Raw genomic sequence first — 7,249 nt, forward strand, 5'->3', positions numbered from 1 at the left:
TGTGTGTGTGTGTGTGTGTGTGTGTGTGTGTACTAGATGCCCCATGCAGCATTGCTTGCATAAAATCCAGTGAACCAATTTTTGCTTGAGATCACATTTTATTGCACTTCAACAGCTTCACAATACTTCAGCATACAGAAAATCCTGAAACATATGACACTTTCTTACTGTAAGAGCTTTAGAATACTTTCGTATACACAACATTCCTGGTTTTGTTACTTAAGTCAGCAGTGACTGCAAATTGGATGTTTTCTGGGTGGGGGATTCTGGAAGCAGCCACATATAGTTGTCTATAGGTGAAGACAGGATCCTGAAGGAACACTCCTGCTCTTCTTAATGTTTGCCCCTGGGCTTTATTGATTGTCATGCTGAATGCTACCTGCCCAGGGAACTGTTTACGTGTCCATGTGAATGGAAATGTGTAGTCAGATGGCTTCAGTGCTATCCAAGGAATTAGTACTGTTCTTTCTGATCCAACAATTTTTGTCTCAAGTAGTCTGCTGCTGCTGATGGATTGCACCAATAGCAGCGTTCCATTGCATATATCTTAGGGGCAAGGTATTGCAGAAGCATGATGAGCATCCCAGGCCAATGTAGAGGTAAACCTGACACCTCCATGGAATTCAGGTCCCGAACACTTTCAGCCATAACACTTTCATCCTCTGAAAGACCATCTGTGCTTGTATAAATCCATTTTTGGCCTGGAAATGTTGCCACGATAGCATTGTTGATCTCTTGTACAATGGAGTAATGTGGTGCCAAAATAGCTCTTTCATATGTCCATCCTGGATTTTGAAAATTATCCAATAGATTTGGAAATGTCCATTCTATCCTTGCTGATAGATCCAGAGACATGCAGAGCTCAGGAGGCAGGGTAATGATTTTGTCAATATTTTGAATTTGGCCATTTCCCAGATCCAAAAGCCATTGAGCATATTTTGCACTTCATGCATATTTTGCACTTCAAACCTTCCTTACGTATTTGCATGTTCTCATGAAGTTGGAAAATCTGGAAGTGGTTCCACAACTCAGATCACTTCAAGCATGCCTCTACTATTTATAGCCAAAAGGCATTTTTCACAACAGGCAAGATTTGCTGAAAATCACCCTCAAGTGCTATCACCTTGCCACCAAAAGGTAAATTGCTGTGCAGTAAATCTTGCAGTGTCTGTTCTACATCCTCCAGCATGTACTGATGAACCATTGGTGCCTCATCCCAGATGATGATAGCTGCTTCTTGAATCAGTTCAGCAAGGTTCGACTGTGCTGATATGCTGCAGTGCTGGTTTTCAACATATTCAGAGGTACCTTGAACCTTGAGTGCACAGTCCTGCCTCCCGTAAGCATGGTAGCACCAGTTCCACTGGATGCCACAGCCAATGTCATCTTCCCTTTCCTGTGCACTTCTTAAAGAATTGTGTTGAAGCAGAATGTTTTTCCTGTACTGTGAGGTGCATCAACCAATGCACAAAGTAGCTCTTGATTCTCCACTGCTTTCAAGACTGCATCCACCATTTGTTGCTGACCTGGAAGCATACATAGCAGTGAATCTTGAGCAATTTGGCATTGCTCCTGCCAGTTATAGTACAGCTCCTCTACTAACGCATTTGACATGCATTTGCAGGGCTATGCCCTGCAAGAATGTTCAGTACCATAATGGCCTGAAGGGTAACACTGCACATAAGCCTGGCTGGCAGGCAGCACCTCACCAACATGCACACATTGGTGAACTCGGTTATTTCACCCAACCCCCTTCTGAACAATTTCATCTATCATAGTAAGGCTTCATACTTACTAACATACTATTCATATATATTGGTCTGTTTGTGTGTGTGTGTACATACACTATTACATAATATATAGTATATACTCTACAGTATTATATAGTACACACACACACACACACGCACACACAGACCAATATATGAACAGAGAGAGACAGAGAGAAACATAAGCAGTATTTTCCAGAGAAGAATGCTTTTAAAACTTGTTTCTCTTATTGTCATGGCTTGATCTAGTAGCCACTGAAATTAATTGAAACCTATTGGTTTCACTGGACTTTGAAGCAGGCCTAAACATGAATTTAAAATTCCATGTTCTTGTCACAGAAATAATTTATCAAAATGACTATGACAAATTTTGCTGAAATAGCTAAAGCTTTTTTGGCTTGGGCAATTTTCCAAAACATGCAAACCAGAATGCAATGAAATTAAAAGGATGATTTTGATAACACACACCTGCAATATTTTGAAAGTAAAATAGAAAACTGTTGCTCTTCTAAATATAGGATTCTTGAGACTAGAGTTAAGGAAGGAAAGAGAGATGCTATATTCCACTTTGAAAAAGGCAAATGAATGATTCTATGGCATATCTTTTCCCTTCCTACCCTCCAGCTGAAAATCTGTAATACCTAAGTTCCACAAAATTAAATAATGAATTCAGGTCTTCTGACAAAATGCATATAATTTGCTGAATTTATTTGTTTATTTTAACTCTACTATTATCTTTCCGTTCTCTTTTTTTTCTTTGTGATAGATGATCTCAAATCACTGAATAAAATATTGAGACTATCCAAAACTCTTTAGGATGTTATCCATTCATATACCAGCTGAATTATGAAGCCTATTTTCTTGACAGATTGGTGCTACAGTTCTGCATACATTTCAAAGATGGTGGTTATCTCACTTTTTCAAAGGGTATTCTAGGCTTTCATTTTTTTTATGCCTGTATTCTATTCGTCAATTAGTCCAATCCATATGCAGGCTGTGGACAAGATTTCTTGATTAATGAAAATTTTAATTTTTACATGAAAATTATTTACATGAAATATAATATCCAAACTCTGAAGTATTCTGAAAATGCTAGCAGCACCTACAGTATAGCAATTTTAGATGTAATTAATTTATGCAAATCAGCTTCTCCATTTGACATGGAGAAATGAAAATGGTAAAAATCCTAAGGCAAAGCACTTAGTTCTACTGTGAATTTCATTGTGTATGCTGCTTCCATGAACCCAGTTTTTGTAAGATAACCTAGTAGGTTATATATGGCTCTGCTAAAATTCCTTTGAGATGTAGGAATCACATCTGAGGTTTAATCACATAACAGGTCATAGGGGGTGTGTGTGTGTGTGTGTGTGTGTGTGTGTGTGTGTGTGTGTGTGTGTGTGTGTGTGTTTTAAATGCATTCAGGGTGTAAGGTGCCTGGACTTCTGCCAGTAGCATGCTATTCCTTACCACACATATTGCAAAACTCAGGCTCCACTTAGCTAAGGTTTCTACATCCAAACAGTTCAAAAAGTGCTTGCTTAGAGATCTGAAAAACACTTTCAACCTGAAAAGTATACTGCACTCTGGCATTCAGTAGCATTTGAAGTTACATTTACAATTACTGTAATGAAAAGAAAATAGTTTATAGAAGGGCTGGTATGATAATTTATTTGCCCAGTAATAAATATGTGATGTGTAGATTGTGTAATTTGTATCCTGTGGTGGAATTTAAGGGAAACTGGATCTCCATATGGAAGGCATCTGGTAATCCTATGCTTCAGAGCTTTTGCTGTTAACAAGTAGGGGCCAGGAAGAATATTTTTTCCCTTTCATGAATTCTTTATTTGCTGTCTGCTATTGTCTGCTATATGACATTATTTTATTTGATTTTACTTTATTTTATCCTATACTATAAAAAATATTTTATTTTATTTTTATGTCACAGCTGGAGATGGGAATTTAGCTGTATGAGCTGGTGGTCTTACTTGTTCTTTGGGAGGTTTTGCTTATACTCTGAGTCAAACTGATTGCAGATTTGAGAGCAGAAATAGATTTCTCCCACAAATCAATTCAGCAATCAATGCATATGAGGTTTTTGTATGGTTTTTTCTCTGATATGGAACATGGTTACTTTTTTTAGCTTACAGATTTTTAACTCACAGTTTTTGCTGCCATGGCAAGTCATAGCTGATGCCTTGTCTCTTCTTAATAGGACCAGATTTCCAAAGACATTAACTCTGGCTGTGATTTCCAAAGACGTTAGCAACTCTGGCTGTGTCTATGCAAGATGCTTACTGCACAGTATCTTGTTACTACAGTGCAGCGGTTCATTGCCAGTGTGCAGTAGCATAGTGCTAAGCATGATGCAAGGCTACTGCACAGTACTAACAAACGAGCTACTTTGCAGTCAGCATCATCAAAAAGCTGTTTGGGGCTACTACTATGTAGTAACTTCAGCAACTACACAGTCATTTAGTACTTGTGTATGCAAGTACTAAATGACTCCTCAGTAACAATTGTGCAGTTAACATCTTGTGTAGATTCAGCCACCATTCTGAAAATCTTTAAGCCATACCACATTGCATCTTTCTGGAAAGAATGCTGATCAATATTAACCATTCTTTAATAAGAAAAACTATCAGGCCAAGCTTTCTACACCTGACATATCAGAAAGTAGAATTTTTTACTGCAATCATTTCCAAAACTAAGTCAAACTAAATATAGTCCTTTGGAGCACATATTAGCAGAGGCATGTCTGTAGTATTATTGTATCGATGCATTTCTATAGTTGCCATATTGTTCCTTTGTGTCTTGTACAATTGCAGGAGATACTATTTCATAGTTTCTTAGTTTTGTATTTTCCCCAATATTATTTGTTTACTTAAAAATGTCTTAAGAAATACCAATATATAAGGAAAAAAACCAATAATTATAGTCTCCTTATGACTGATACTAGTATAGATGTGCAGCTCCTTCTTGTAACTATTTATGAAGGCTAAATCTACTGAGGAACATGTGAAGGATGGAATGAAAATCCTTTTACTTTTAATATGATTTTGTCTGGATTAAGTAGAGGAAATAACAGGTATTTTAAAACAGAGCACATTAATGTGATTTATCATAAAATCATAGGAAATTAGGGATGAGCCCTAGAAAGCTTCCCAACCCCTTCATTGTATGACCATGATTGTGGGATAGGGATGAAAGACTTTCTGGTACTTGTTTGGGTTAATTTATAATTTGTCTTTTCACACATTTTTCCTTCATAATGTATAGCCTACCATGTGCAATTGGATATTTCTCATGAAAACTAAAAAATAGAGCAACTAAAAATGGGCAATATAATGTAGTGTAAACTGAAACTTTGGGAAAAAAGTGAGAATTCACATGTGATTCTGCTTGATTGGTTATTTAGCTCACAGTCTGGTAAATGGCAACATGGAAATGGTTAAAATAAGCACAGAGAATGAATCCATAAAAAGTTAATGAAGCATCTGTTACACTGGGTTAAAACAGAGACCTTGAAACATTTTCAGGAACAGAAAATACTGCTTACTGTTACATTTTTAAGTCAGTGTACTGGACTTCAAGCATGCAATTACTATCATTGAGAAACCAGATAAGTGCTGTTAATTTGCCTAAATTTGGGAGGGAAGAATTCCCATTCTACACCAAAAATGTTTTCTAAGAAGTGTTAAATAGGCAATTGAACAGAAAACAAATTTGATGTATAGTGGCTGTATTTATACAATATGCTTTACTCAAGATTAGAGCTAATTACTGTGTGGTAAGTGTCACCATCCATACTTGCAGATCCTTACTGCACAGTAATTTGTTCTGATCACAAGTAAATTTGCTACCTGTAAATACAAGCAGCAAATTTATTCTCAATTACTCAATTACTGTGCAGCAGTGCATGTGTAGATACCTGACTGGGAGTACATTTGCTTCCAATTCCCTGAGCAGCAGCGGGTAGGACCTTGCTAGAGTAAACTGATCTTACATTATTTGCATGTGTAGATGTGCCCAATGTATACAGCATGATAATACTGTAGATTGGCCACTTTTTTAAGGAGTTGTGCTGCAAAGACTGAAGGCTATAGAGAATAGTTTAATTTTAATGTTTTTAAAGAGTAAGACAGAAATGAACACATACATTTTATGTATCAGGATGAAAGGAAAAATCCAGAAAATAATAGGAATCAGAGTACAGGAAAATAAAAGTCAAATTGTTTATGATTTTCAAGTCCACATTTATTTGCATGAAGAATTGCGCTATCAATAATATCATTTTTGGCCATTTTGTTTCCCTTCATTTTCCAATAGGAAAATCAAATGAAATATTTTGTTGCAGGTAAGGATGATCTAAATCAAAATATCCTGGTTTCGCAAGTAGGTTCAAACAGATCCTGTTCTGTATACTAGATGGCTAAAATTTAGCAGCTACTTTTCCCTGAACCCTGCATAGCTCTCCCATTTGTTCATTCCTTTAATAGACAGCTTTATGTACTTCCATCATGTCATGATCCTACTCAGAAGGAGATGATTCTACATGAGCCACTAGATATATGTTGCACTAGCACTGAATTCAGTATAAAATAAAGTATAGGGTAAACTACCCATCTCTTATCTAATAGCATAGTGGTTAAGATACATGCTTAGGTAGTGTGAAATCTAGTATCTAGGCTTTCAATCAGATATTTGAATCCTTATCACTTAGGGTTTTTTTAAAAGTGCTGTAGCTACTGTGCCAGGGGTTAGAAAGGACTAAGGGCAAGCATTTCATTCTTGAAGATGGTTTTGGGATAGAACTCTGATGTCATAAGATATGATGTCATTGCATGTATCATTCTAGGACTATGGTGTCATGGAAGATGCAGTTCAACTGGGAAGCCCTGCTCATGAAGACAAATTATAGGATGCCTTTTGGCAACTCAGAAAGAGGCAGTTCAAGATTGACATGGTGATGTTAAATGTTTTATTTTGCGAATATCAGAATGTCTCATTTTGATTTTTTTCCCCCAAAGAACTTTTCATCATGATTTAGAATTAGAAAAAATTGAACTATTGGGATTTCTTCAGTAACATTTTCAGTTTTTAACCAGGTCTATTTAAAATAATAATTAAAAAAATGCTACCATATACAGGTTACCATTACTTATGTTTCTACATTTTCTTTGAGGGGAACTACATATTTTCTTTGAGGGAAATTTTTTTGCATTTGTACAGCACAAAATGCACATGACTAGGTGGTCTAGGAATTATGATGTGAAAAAATTGCTAAATGTGAATTAAGATATTATATAAAATCCACTTTATAATAGGTAAAGATAGCATGATGCAAACCCTATTGTAGCAAAGTATATAACTCTATATTAAGATTATTTCTATGTTAGCAAAAAGTAAAAAGCTTTATAGTAAGGAAAGGGAGAAGCCAGCCACCAGAAAAATAGAGTGACATCACAGAATTTCTAAGAATG

The sequence above is a fragment of the Crocodylus porosus genome, unplaced genomic scaffold, assembly GCF_001723895.1.
Source record: "Crocodylus porosus isolate Cpor-Errol unplaced genomic scaffold, CroPor_comp1, whole genome shotgun sequence".
Taxonomy (NCBI): domain Eukaryota; kingdom Metazoa; phylum Chordata; order Crocodylia; family Crocodylidae; genus Crocodylus; species Crocodylus porosus.